Here is a 15,567-nt window from a genome sequence, read left to right on the forward strand (position 1 = left end):
TTCAGGTGACTGGAAAATGGCTGTGTAGATACAACAAATACTACTACAACGGAGACTAAGATAACACATGTTACAATTAATTTGTCTTCCTTGCGTTCTTCTTATACGACAAACACTTCTAAAACAAAAAAGCAAAAAGCCGCTACTGCTACTGCTTCGGCTACTCTTACTGCTACTGCTACTGCTGCCGCTGCCGCTGCCGCTGCCACTGCCACTGTCGCTGCCACTGCCGCTGTCACTGCCGCTGCCGCTGCCACTGCCACTGCCGCTGCCACTGCCGCTGCCAGTGCTGCTGCTGCTGCTACTGATAGTGCTACTGCTACTGCCACTGCTACTGCCACTGCTACTGCCACTGCTACTGCCACTGCCACTGCCGCTGCCACTGCCGCTGCTGCTGTTGCTTCTGATAGTGCTACTGCTACTGCTGCTGCTGCTGCTTCTGCTGCTGTTGCTGCTGCTACTGTTACTGCTACTGATACGGCTACTGATACTGCTACTTCTACTGCTACTGCTAGTGCTACTGCTACTGCTACTGCTACTGATTCTGCTACTGCTACTGCTGCTGCTGCTACTGCTGCTGCTGCTGCTACTGCTACTATTGATAATAATTCTCCTTCTACTTCTCTTTCTAATATTGCTAGCGATGCTTCATAATTTATTTTTAAATGTATCATTTTGTTAAAACAGGAAAGAACTGTTATATATATTTTCTTAAAGGGATCTTTTCACGCTTTGGTAAATTGACAAAATTGAAAAAAGTTGTTTCAGATTCGTAAGTTTTCGTTTTAGTTATGATATTTGTGAGGAAACAATAATACTGAACATTAACCATGCTCTAATATAGCCATTATATGCATCTTTTGACGATTTTAAAACCTAAAAATTATAAAGCGTTGCAACGCGAAACGATCGAATAATTTGGAGAGTTCTGTTTTTGTCGTTAAATTTTGTGAAACTACGAAGATTGCTAATATAAGGTATAAAATACGTCGAGAATGTGTAATCGGCGGAATAGCTCAGTAGGCTTAAGCGTTTATACTACAGGACTCTGCCAGGACTCCAGGGGTCACTGGTTCGAACCCTGCTCCGGGCAATGTACATTTCCTTTTTTTTATTTTTTTTATAGATTTTTTACTGGAGCTTTTATGATCCAATGTTTACATTTATCAATATAAAGCATTTAATGAATAAGTTAAAAAAAATGCCAAAATCTGTGGAAAGGCCCCTTTAAAGGTGTAAAGAATCTAAACTTTTCTGCGATTAAAGTTTTATTTAACTGGATTAGTATAGGCCATATAACAGACGCTATTGTACTGATTTGTACTAAACAACATTTTGTCATAATCAACAGTTTTAACATGCCGCAGTTTCCTTGGAAGTTGACCTTTGATTGGAGTTATGTATAAAACATTAACAAGGTATTTGTTGACAGTTTGTCCTGTCACAATTATATATTAGTTGAGCCAAACGTGTGATAAAGATCCCTTTTGGGGTGGCGATAAATACTATTTATATTGTTCAACAGTGGGAGACTGAGAAAACATATGTTACAATTAATTTGTCTACTTTGCCTGCTTCTTCTTTATATATCTTTCTTGCTAATCGTTTAAGTTTAGTTTTAGTTAAGTAGGTATATCAATTTACATTTTTTGATAGATATTTATTTGGATAGTAATAGTATGTTTTATTTGACTTGACATCATTGAACCGGTTTATTCATTGATAAGATCGAGATCTCCACAGGTGTTTAATCTCGATTGTTAGGTGGGGAAAAGGGTCCGAATGATAATGTTGTCGTCGGCTTACGAATCACATTTCACACGTTTTAGACAAATATGCATACGTTATAAACCTAATTTAAGTATTACATAGATAATAACTTATCTTTATTTTGATGAACTACGTTTAAGGTATAAAACTATAATTATCTATGTGTTGTGTGCCGCATACATACCATCTTGCTTTTTTAAATTTGATCACAACGGTCCGAAGTCATAAACATTCATTATGCATGGTTGCTAAAGCACAGTGTATACTAACTAACCTATGTTTATTGTTGTTTGCTAGGGTTATTATTATTATGTTTTATTTTTTTTTATTTTGGGGGGGTGGGAGGGCTTTTATAGAAGATTTCAACTAGTCCTTCAATTAACGAAAAAAATATTGGTATAGGAAATATAAAAGAGTAATAGACAGCTTCATTCATGCTGTTCTATTATGGTGTTTTAACGCATATAATTATGTATGGTTGATGAAGCACATTGTATGCTACCGATGTTTATTGTTGTTTGATGATGATGTTAAGTTGGTGTTGCTGTTGTTGTTAATGATGATGAGGAGGAGAGGGAGGAAGAAGAAGAAGATGATGATGATGATGATGATGGTGGTGGTGGTAGTAGTGACGACGACGACGATGATGATGATTTTGATTATGATAATGAGATTTGAATTAAATTAATGCGCAAAGATTTTTCTTTTTAGCGGCCAAATGCAGATATCTGCGCTCGGCCGCTGTAAGGGTTATGTAATATTTGCAATCTACATAGGAGTCAATAGCAGATACCAAGCACCATATGCTTATGAGAAACAAAAGCAAAATATTGGCAATCGCTGAAATCTCGAATATGACTTAATCATTTTATTAAATGAAAACCGGTAACTATTTTAAACGGTTATTATATTGCAACAACTTAGCGGTGTTTATCCAAAAGACCATTGTTATAATTACAGGGACGTCAATAGGCCAAACTATTCAGGAAATATGATTTGAGTCGTCAAGGATAGATTTTGAGATCAATGTACGTCCGATGAGATTTAAAGGGAGTTGGAGGCGTAGGGACAGATTCGTTCGAGTACGCGATCATTTGAGAACAAATTATGTTGAAGCTTTATCGGAATTCCGGAAATTTGCGATCGGTACCGATTTTTCCTGGTTCTTTTTTATTGATTCTGATAAGTTAGCGGCCGGCACGGACATGAATATTAACTGACGAAAACCTCTTCGCTACTTTCCGAAAATCTTCGACATGTTGCAAATATCCGTAATATTCCGCATTGTACTCACCAGAAATTGCAACTAGAAAGACTACAATAAATCAATTAGCTACGGCTCGGGCGGGGATTTACCTTTTATCCCTGTAAGGGACCTAATGCCCCAGACTACCGGCTATTTTTTCCGGAATTCGAACTTGATACACTTGATATCCCTGAATTAAATATTTATATCCGCAATTTTGATCTCTAGAGTGCTGACTGTTAGTATTGTATTTGACTGGAATGACTGTCGATTATGTGTTTTTAAGATTAAAACAAGCTTACGAAGAACTTTGTGTTTGCTTTTTTGTACGCTTTCTTTTTAAAAATGTATTGTCCGCCACGGACGCAACAATTGACCAAATGTACCAGATTGTGGTCTCTTTAAAGTGCTATGTTTTTACTGCCGTGATATCTTTAACAAACTACACATTATTGATCGTGGACGTTTTATACTCTTATTGAATTTGTTTCCCCAAAATATGCTCTTCTATTAGTAGATGTTTAGGTGACGATGTTCTAATTATAGATCTTACACGGCCAAGAAACACTAGATAGGTCTTTGCAAAGAGAGCTGTTGGATATCGTGAATGCGTTCAATGTGGCCTGTTTATTTCAGAAAGCTATGTGCAATGTTTTATGGGGATTTCTATCAAATTGCCAATTGCAAAATTTGATTTAATTCATTCGGACCTACAAGCGGGAAACTTCTTCATTAAAATTCAATGGGCTTTTAAGAAGTTCGTTGAAAGGCCAAATTTGACGTTAAACAGCAACGCCGAAAAAATTGCTACTCAGTCTTATTTATCACTTTTTTTGTAAGATTTACCAGTAGACGTTCTTCAGTGAAATTAAGCAAACACACAGTGCCGACAAATATGGAAGGGTATTTAGGTAAAAATTACACCCTTCTTTGTGACTGTGTCATGATTCTTGATGGTACTTTCAATTAGTATGTAGACACCTTTTCATGCTTGATGACACTTACATCTTGCCTGATGTCCAATGTCTATTTACATTCTGCTTAATGGTATCATGCATGTGTACAGATGCAACATTCTTGTTCGTTAATTGCATGCTGCATATGTGTATGTTGGTTTGTGCAGAGAGACTTGTGCAATAGGCGCAGTGCATAATGAAATCAAATATTAATGCGTTTAATAAATTAACGCGATGGTAAGATGTGAGTTTCACCCAAGCACAAAGCAACATACTATCATGCATGATACAATGATGTCAATTGACAGTCATTCCGAAATGCTACGGAGGACTACGGAAATTTACGGCGTATAACGGAAATTTTATGTTATAGGAGAAGTTGCGCACCTTTGTAAGATATTTGCTACTGAACCGAAATTAACCGCGTGTTTGTAGACTTAACTTTTTTTTGGTTAATGACTAACCATAATTTTTGTACAGTAATTTACCTTCAATAACCAAAGAAAGTCTATGGATATATTTCAATATATGCTACTAATGCATGTATGCAGAGCTCCAGATAAGACGCTTAAAGTCGTAAAAAATTGAATTAAATTTAGTAAAAAAGTAGACTTAAATTCTGTGCGTACGGTTACACATTGGAAAAATAAAATAAGAATTCAAAATGTGTGATCATGCGTAAAACTCAATATCAATGCATATAATGTAAACATTTTATCAATGAGTTCCCACTCGTCTAGGCCCTCATTACAATTATGAAATCAACAGCACTTTAATGTTATTATGAATAACAGACCATCTTTACAACAGTCGAAAAGCCGAACGTTTTCCATTATCTGGTCCTTTTATCGCAAAAAGTCTGCTGTAACCCGGCAATTGTCATTAGCTCTTCTTAGACTATAAACCTAAATGCGGATGTGCCAAAAATTATATTTACCTGAAAAAAAAGAATTAATAATAGACTTTAAGGCTGGATTATTATAGAGTGTAAACCAAGATTTTGCTGAAAAAGTTATCTGGAACTTTGCATGTATGTTGAGAGGAAATCGATTACATAATTTCAAATTTACTAGAGTACTTTTATATTGCACCACATAAAATGCTTTAAAACTATAATATTGAAGTGCACATATAAACTTTATTATAGATGGGTAGGTATTTCGTGTCAATCTCTTTCACATATGAAAGAGCTGTTGGTCATGCTGCTTTAAGTACATATAGATGCATGACACAATTTAGATTAAGCAAAATAAAACACTAGGTATTTGCCAAGAGTCAAATATATACGAGCAGTAAGAGCGTAATCGTGCACAGCGAGACTTACTCATGTAGAATTGAAACTCTTATTGCTTTCTTTGGAAATAATTTCATGTGTCCGATCTAATATGCAATGTGCCCGGTGTTTTTTTTTTTGCGGATTAATGTTCCGTTTTAGATCCATAATTAACGAATGCCTCAATATTTTCAAAAATTAACACCGGAATAATGTTCACCGACATTTTTTCATACAGATTGGATATAAATATTATAGAGCTTAACAAAAAATACATTAAGCCCTGTTCTCCCGGCACACGTGCTGGACACACAGGTGGTTAGCGTGTGGCTATGATAATACTAAGTGAAAACATCTTTTTGAATGATAAATAATCATATTAAAACGAAAAATCAAATTTTCTATAAAAAAAAAAATCACTACCGTTTTATATATAACAAGGTATCCAACTCGAAATCATCCGAAAACGGGGTGCATCGTTTTGAGCAGCCATTACTAAATTAATTTTGCAGCGATTTTCATGACCCGGTCTTATTCAACGCAGAAATGAATTTCCTTTTAGGAAATGTATATATCTTGTTATATTTCTACACATGCTGGGTCAAATTTTAAGAAATGAAGCTATACATAATTCGCTTGACCCAGTTGTTATCGATCAGACCGTATTTATGAATGAAATCTCCAGTTGTAAAGACACTACTCCGCATTGGAGCAATGAAATCACTCTTGTGTTTAAAATGTCAGTTGGTTGAAATGTATGTAAACAAAGGTTTGAAAATGCGCTGGACAGTTAGTTTTGATGCATAATTCTACGGCAAGCACGGTAAGAATGTTTTTTTCGTACGTTTTATTGAATTATGGTATCGAGGTTCGTGAACTTTGCAGGGAAAATGCCCATTTCCCCGTGAAGATTTCAGTCATGAATACTGTCTGATCGATCACAGCTGGGTCACGCGAGTTGTGTATCGTGTTATTTTTTAAAAGTTGACCCAGAATTTGTAAAAATATTGCAAGACATATACATTTCCAGAAAGGAAATTTATCGTGTTATTTTTTAAAAGTTGACCCAGAATTTGTAAAAATATTGCAAGACATATACATTTCCAGAAAGGAAATTTATTTCTGCGTTGAATAAGACCAAGATCGTGAAAATCGCTGCAAAATTGATGAAGTAATGGCTGTTTAAGGTAGTGCACCTCTAATGGGCACATATCCAAATATAATCTAATTAATTATTTTCTTAATCAGCATCATTTCACTGAACTACATGCAAATTTGTAGGTAGGCTTTCCGTGCTTTTTAAAAAAATATACCGTTTTTTTCAAAACCACCCCCACGCTCAGTTTTTGTACAGTTTATTTTCACCCCTGGGGTATATAAAAGTTCCATAATTCATTCAAATTTCTAAATATGGGCATGCTGTTGGTGTGTATAGATGCAGTAAAGGTGTTTAAAATTTAAACAAGATTAAATAAGTATTCTTTTACAGACATTTATTTTTTACAAATTTTTATCTATGGAAGAGCGCCATGAAATGTAAGTGATTTCAGCCAAGTAAAAATTGGGTCGGTTAAAAACAAAGTGTCATAAAATTCAAAATAGTACCATTTAAGTTATATTTTAAACATAGTTTTTATAGAAACACTAAATACAGCAAAAATACCAAGAAATAGACAAATTTACCGTTTACTTTTTGAAATAAAAATAAAAATTCAACATGCATCATCCGTATTTTCAGCAGTAAATCACCCAATTTAGCCATAACGTTGTTTTAATTTAAAAAATTGAAGGATGTGCATACAAATTTCAACATATTAACAACAAAACATAGCATATATGCATCATTTAATCAAATTACGTTAGAAAAGAAATAAAACGTGTCGCAAAAACTATGCGATGTCGGTAGGATTCGAACCTGCGCGGGAAGATCCCAAAAGATTTATAGTCCATCGCCTTAACCACTAGGCCACGACAACTTCACATTTGCGCAAGCTTAAATTAGATATGCATACGTAAACAGGTAAAAAGGCTCGCCAATCTTTGAAGAAATCGCGAAATCGTATTTTTTCAGATGATATTTGGATCAAAGTCAATATTTATTGTGAAAATAATGTATTCTAAAGGAATTACGTAAACATATAACAAAATTCGAACTTTGAAAAAAATAAAATGCATCTCTCGGAAATAACCGATCATTGAAGATCGACAATGATCGTAAAATAAATCGCGGGAAATCATTAGAGGTGCACTACCTTAAAACGATGCATCCCGTTTTCGGATGATTTCGAGTTGGATACCTTGTTGAATATATATTTAACTTATTTTTTTTAAGAAAAGTTGATTTTTCGTTATAATATGATTACTTATCATTCCAAAATGTGTTTTTACTAACTAGTATTATAGCCACACGCTAACCACCTGTAGCTGGACACTTTTAAAAAACACTATACAAATTCAAGTACTTATGCACTTAATTGATTGTAAACAATGACGGTTGAAATCCGTTCGTGGGAATTTTTCTGGTAACCAAGAGCGACGTCAACGTTCATGACAAACCTGTTTATATGACATTTATTTATAGATTTTTTCCAACTTGATTGAAAATTATGTTTTATGATATTTTAATACATGTAGATGAAGTAGTTGTTTTCTCAACGAGGAGTACAATAGTTGTACAGTACTAGACACGAGTACTTGTAACTTTCAGGTTTCTCTGTATACCACAGACATTATATAGTCATAAAATGATAAATATGTGTTTATAGAAATTGTAATTATAGCATGGTAAACAGACTAGAGAAATCTGAAAGTTTCACGCACAGGTCTGTGGCAATGGGGGTTTGGGCTACTTTATAAATATGAGGTCGATATGCAATGCACATCGGTAGATTACGTCTACTGTAATTATTTGGACTAGGGGAGGGCCACAATTCCAACACATCAGCCCCGTTATGTTCTGAATAAAATACATGTATAATTTCTTGAGTGCCAATTGCATCTTACAAATATCAAAAACATTCACGGCAGTCAATTCATTGTGTAAACTTACTTGTCTTCATGGCAATAATGAACGTATTTAGTTTAATGGAGATTATATAACGAAGGGAACTAATTCAGCTTATTCAGTTTACTAGTCAAAATGATTCGGATGTTTTCGCTTTTCTTTCCGAAAAGTAATTTATTCAACATACGGAAAATAAACGCGCGCCACCTGATGTCATAATTTAGTAACTTGCATTCTGCTTACTGCCTGTTGCTAACTGCCGTTGTTAATGACGCTTAGTGGCAAAACCGATTATGACTGGTTTCAGGAATAATGAACACACAAACATTGGATAGTCACCAAGCATGTTGAAACAATCATCAAGTATAACCGATAGAGAACAAGCATGTTGGAACTGTCATGAAGCATGTTAGAATAAACATCACGCATAATGTAAATATTATTCATGAATGATGTAATGTTGCAGCAATCATCAAGTATAAACGAATAGACAACAAGCATGTTGGAATTGTCATAAAGCAAATTAGAATAAGCATCAGTCATAATGTAAATATTCACCACGAATGATGTAACTTTTACCTAAATATCCTTCCATAGACATGTGTTGTTACTAAAATAGACATAGAGATTTGAGCATTGGGAGTGACCTAATCATACTGTGCTTTAGCAGTATTACGGAATACCGTTAGTGCCATCGTGGTTACACATTAAAATCCAGAGGGCGAGAACGCGAGAACGCGATAGTACGATGGCGACAATGTGACAATACGATGATGACAGGGTGACAATACGATGGCGACAATGCGATAGTACGATGGCGACAATGCGAGAACGCGATAATACGATGACGACAATCAGACAGTGCGATGACGACAGTGCGACAATACGATGGCGACAGTGAGATAGTACGATGGCGACAATACTACAGTTCGATAGTGCGATAATACGATGACGACAGTGCGAAAATACGATGACGACAGTGCGACAATACGATGGCGATAGCCGACAGTGCGATAGTACGATGGTGCCAATGCGATAACGCGATAGTATGATGGCGGCAATTCGAAAATGCGATGGCGACAGTGCGACAATACGATGGCGACAATGCGATATGACGATGGCGACATTGCGATGATACCACGGCGACAGTACGATATGACTATCGCATTGTCGCCCCCGTACTATCGCACTGCCGCCTTGTATTGTCGCACTGTCGCATTGTCGTCATCGTACTAGCGCGTTTTCGCAATCGTACGAACGCATTGTCGCCATCGTATTGTCGCACTGTCGTCATCGTACTTTCGCGTTCTCGCATTCTCGCCCTCTGGATTTTAATGAGTAACCACGGTGGCCCTAACGGTATTTTGTACAGTAAAGTGCGTAAAATCTGGTTTGGAATAACAATGTTTATGCCGAAAACAGATGTTGAAAACCCGACTTTGTTTTATAAGTAGTAGTCTAAATATACAATGAGTTTTCCGAGCAATAAATAAACATATTAAAATAAAATTCATGTTCGTATCAGTTGAAGTTCTTGTTAATAGTAGAAGCAAAGAACACAATAAAACGCTGATTGGGCTTACTAATTTGAGGCAAGAAAAAACACATCGCGCTATTATATATAACATATAACGCGCATCCGCAAAGTTCGAGCGCCCGTCTCGGTGCCGTCGTTTCCGGTGAAAGTTTCGCACAGGAGCTACCGAGTTTGGATATGAGACCACGAATCATGGCTTGACTTTATATATCAGTCAGCGTAGTACCTGACCAGACTGCGCGGTTGGACAAGCTAGGATGGACCAACTTCGGCCGCATATGACATAAGACCCATTTTCGCATGACGCGGGTCATCTGACCTTTATAATGTGTATATAGCTTTGAATGGAATTTGCACATAGTTTTTGGCATGGACTTATTGTTATGTTAATGTGTTGCATTCTTTCAAAAGCAGAGGGCATATATAAGATCAATTATACTACGGAGTTCATTTTCTGTTGCAAAATGAAATGCAATAAAGATTGTTACTCAGCGGTGTGTACAGTATGACAGCGTTGTCTGTCTGCGATGCATATATACTGGTTCTAAGCTGGCATACTCACCAATTGGACTCAACCATCTGCTCGAACAAGAAATGATAAGTTCTACTAGCATAAACCTTTAATTGTAACTCATTTTAAAAATATTCATGTTATTTATATTATTCAATTTATTATTCAAAATTATAATTATTATTTCCTTTATTGTTGTTTTTCGCATTAAGAAACTTATTCGGCTTACGAAACTGAAAAATCCCATTGGAAAAATATCCCATGGGAGAAAAAAAATCCCATTGGAGAAAAAATCCCATGGGATTGAAAAATCCCATGGGATTTTTTTTTTTAAACACGACTAAACGCATTAAAATATCGTAGTTGTTCATCATTTCATAAAATATGATGTTTCTGAAAGTTTCATGAATAAATCTCTCAAAATAAGAAAAAAATCCCATGGGATTTTTTTTCTCCCATTTTAAAAATTGGATTTCTTTATTACTAAATATTTTTATATATAATTGGCATAAAACCAATATACAGTCCTTAAATAACGTTAAAATACTTGCAAACGCAAATAAAACACGTTTTTTAAAATGTTCAAAATCCCATGGGATTTTTCTCCCATTTGCAAATTATGGGAGAAAAAAATCTCATGGGAGAAAAAATACCATGGGAATATCGAAAAACCCATGGGAAAATGCAAAAATCCCATGGGAACCCCAACTTTGCTTATAAATTTCATAGTGAAGAAAACGCGTTTTTTGAGTGAAAATAACCAATTATTAATCAACGATAAGACTTTTATCGCATACTATGTCTCAAAGTAGCAAATCTTTAAGAAAAAGGGTACTTAAGTTTGCGAAATTTCGGTTCCGCAAAGTTTTTCCGGTGGCCGTTCCAGATCAGCCTGCTGTTTGCTTAAAAGCGGTTTTCTGACACTTCATTGAGTGTAATCGCCCTCTCGTGCACACGTTGACAAGTTGTCATTTTTGACAGTTCTACTTTCACTTTCATTTTGTAATATCAAACTATAAACAATTATGTGACTGAGAAAAATATCGTCATTGGTTATTTAATATATTTTCTGTACACTTCTTCAATAAACTTATATCAATACACAATTTTCTTCGTTAATTCAAGCATTCCTGACAGGCTAGCGTTTTGTTTACATATTTCGCTTACATTTTGACGCGCGAACGTAGGACCGCATTACCGCTTCCGAAATGTGTATTCATACTATTGCCGTTGAGGTACTTATGCGATGTTTGACGGAAAGGGCCGAGAATGAGCGATACCCCCATTTTTACAACTTCCCCGTACCCCCATTTTTGTTCCATACCCAACATTTTTCGTTCCCAATTTTTTTTCGTACCCATTTTTTATTTCGTACACAATTTTTTTTCGTTCCCAATTGTTTTCGTATCCAAATTTTTTTTCGTACCCAAATATTTTTGGGCATATTTTTTCTTACCCAAAATTGTCGTACCCAAATTTGTTTTCGTACCGACATACAAAATTGTGGTGATGTAGATAAACTTAAATTGATGCTTTTATATCCATCCCCTTCAAAAGCATCGCCACACCAGTACTGTCACTTGCTTTGTCATAGGTATATATATATATTTTTGTCTTGAAGCAATATGGTGTACGCTACTTAAGCTATGTGTTATGCACGGCAAATCGTATGATTTCGGATGTCTGGTAGATAGATGTATTATTAATGGTTGATGTACTACATTTTTAGATAAGGAAAATAAGATAAGGTTAATGGATGTAAACACACCGGTAAGTGGTGCTTTTTTCAAATAGCTTTTTAATACAATTTTTCTTAAAAAATTTCAACTAGTCCATAAACGTTTTCTTAATTTGGAATATATGTTTTTCGTATTATCTACCAGCATTGTTAGGAAACGTTTATTAAAGTTGGTTTCTATAACTTAGACTGCCTAAAAGTGGTTTTCTCACTTCAGTTGATGCAATTGTTTTTGCGAAATCCATAGCAGTCTGCATCAGCAAAACCAAGCAAACTAACCCCACATAGCAAGGCTTCATCTACTAAGTAAAGAAGTATGCAATAACTCAACAGAGCAGCATGAATAATTCCAACCTTTAAACCTTCCCTTGCTCAATCAAGCATACTTTCATCCCAAACCAAGAACCCTGCTTGCACCAAAAGCGCCAGTCTTCCTTTACCAAACACAGCAGTCTTTTGGATGCAAACCAATCAACAAGCAATATGCTATCATCGCAGTCTTCCTCCATGCTATCATCGCAGTCAACCTCCACTGAACTAAGAAGTCTATTTGAACCTAACCAACCTTTCTGACACAGCCAAAATCAAGCAGTAGATAGATACTTAATGGCTTGTTTCAAATAAAATTGTGTCAAAATTATGCTGATGATTTGTTAACTGCAAAGCACGCAACAGTCTGAAAACAAATTAGCCGCACTCAATCAAGCAGACGTGCTCCACTAAACGAAGAAACGTGCTCCAGCAAAACCATGCAGCTTGCCTCACCCCGTTACGGTGCCTGTATCTTCTCATCACTCAACCAAGAAACAAGCCGGCATCCAAAAACAGTCTTCTAAACGAAGTAGTTTTCACCACACAGCCAAACAGCTTGTCCTTGCTCAACAAAGCAGCCTGCACTCACACAACCAAGTAAATTGTCTCATTACACCAAACAACTTGTTTAAATCCAATTAGGAAGCCTTCCCAAAACCAACAAAGCAAACCGCATCAGTCCAATCATTAAGCAGCCTTTCTGATAAAACCGAACAGTTTTTCTCATACAACTAAGCAGACTGACTCACTAAACTAACAAACATTTTCCCAATTAGAATGTCCTAGCCCAACTAAGCAGTCTGCATCAGCCCAACCAAGCAGCCTTCTCCAAACAAACCAAGTGGGGTGCATAAGCAATCTTCCATCTTTCAACACAGCAGTCTGCAGCAACAGAACTAATTAGAATACCCTCAACCGACCAAGTCGTTTTGTCTAACCTCACCCAGCGCTATATATCAGCCTAATTAAGCAGTCTTCTTCAGCCCTAACACGCGCATTCCGCTCAACTAACCCAGTAGCATATTTGCAACCAAACACGCAGTATATCCAAATCAAATAAAACGGCCTGTCAAATATATACGAAGCAGCTTTTCTCAGTCCAACCAAACAGCCTGTTTGAACTTCATCCCAATCAGTTTTCTTGCCCTCGAAGGTCATGAGCAGCATTCCGACAATCAACCAAGGCGTTTGAATCCAAGCATCCTGTCCCAAATAAACCGAGCATAATGTAACAGCTCAATCAAACTGCCTGCTCCTATCAATCCAATAAGTATTCCTCGGATTACCAAACAGTATGCACACCCTACCCTAAACAAACGGCCAGTCCCCTCCCAACCTAGCTGCTTGCCGTAGCAATACTAAGACTTATGCCCCTGTCCGATAAAGCAGCTTGCCCTCACACACTTACACGGCCTGCCCCAGCATAACCAAGCAGTCTACTCTGACAACGAAACCATCTGCCCACCCACGGCGCTCCAGCGTTGCAAAGGAGGATGTTTTCACTTAACCAAGCAGCCTGTCTGAGCCATCAGCACATAATTCAGCATGCTCACGCTATAGAAAGCACATTGCCCAAGCACAGGCAAGCAGCGTACAATCTGTGAATTAGCTCACATTTTCTTGAAATAAAATAATCTTATTGACTTCAAATACAAATTGAAATTCCTACCACTTATATAACTAGAAATGGCGCGGCAGAGGCCGACGCGTATCCCCACGCCGCATGTTTGACCCAGGGGCGCCCCAGGGTTGGTAATGGGGCCATGCATAGTTGAGATTGACCGTATTGTCATAAGAGATGTTCAGTATAAAGAAGTTAATGTAAAATAACCTAAAAAATGAGTGAAAATTTATACCCTATTTTTCTCCTCCTCATCCTCCGCATCCTGCTCTCCTAACAAATCTAATACTGAATCAACTTCACTGACGTCCACTATGTACATGTCATCCTCATTGGAATGACTTATGAGATGGCTGAAGATGCTCTCTTATAGCCAATCTTCTTGCTTCTGTTTTGGAAAGGTTATGTTTTGAGGTTAAATGGTTGACTTAATAGTTGCGTCTTAGAAATTTTCTATCGCAATTTTGAACACAACACTTAAAATGTTGAATTTCATGTCTGTCTTTGTTGTGCCTGTTCAAAATCCATCTTGCTTTAAATTGTTTCTCACATTTTTCCCACTTGAACATTTTGACAGATTTTCAGTAATAAGTCTAAAAGTGTAATTGAACAAATTTAAAGTTTCATCCCTTTTATAGATTCTTGAGGCTCTTTTCCATGAGTTTCTGATGCTTTTTATGCTTGACTTCATTCTATCTCTTCTCTAATATACAGGTGTCCCTTTGCGCCAATATTTTATAATCCCTTGTATTAACATTAGATGGATGAGCTAAACCATTTACAGATGATTTAACACAAACAATTTACTTCTTAATACATCTCTGCGCCACTACTGTGTAACACTATATGTGTTTTCAATACACAAGCTTCATTGTTGACTAATTCCTTTGTCCGATGAAAAAGATTGCACTTCTTCAGATTGGGTAGATAACCACATAATAGATTTCGAAAACTTATCGCGGACCCCAAGTTCAAGGTGAAGGTCACAGTGTTAAAAAAATTGATGCGCATGGAACGGTCTTGTCCAGATACACATGCATACCAAATATGAAAGCAAAATATGAAGGGACACAGCAGGTATGAGACGTTTTCGAACCGCAGTCGCAGATTTCGAAACCTGAACGCTGACCTCAAGTTCAAAGTCAAGGTCACAGCGGTCAAACATTTTATGCGCATGGAAAGGTGTTGTCCAGATACACATGCATACCAAATATGAAAGCAATATCTGAAAGGACACAGAAGTTATGAGCCTTTTTCGAATCGCGCTCGCAGGTTTCAAAACCTGAAAACTGGCCCCAAGTTCAAGGTCAAGGTCACAGAGGTAAAAATTGTTATGCCCATAGAGTGTTGTCCAGATATACATGCATACCAAATATGAAACCAATAAGAAGGGACACAGTAGATATGAGCCTTTTTCGAATCGCGGTCGCAGATTTCGAAACCTGAAAACTGACCACATGTTCAAAGTCAAGGTCATAAGGGTAAACAATTGTGTGCGCATGGATAGGTGTTGTCTGTAGACACATGAATACCAAATATGAAAGCAATATCTGAAGGGACACAGTAGATAGACCTTTTTCGAATCGCGGTCGCAGATTT

The sequence above is a fragment of the Dreissena polymorpha genome, chromosome 5 (assembly GCF_020536995.1).
Source record: "Dreissena polymorpha isolate Duluth1 chromosome 5, UMN_Dpol_1.0, whole genome shotgun sequence".
Lineage (NCBI taxonomy): Eukaryota > Metazoa > Mollusca > Bivalvia > Myida > Dreissenidae > Dreissena > Dreissena polymorpha.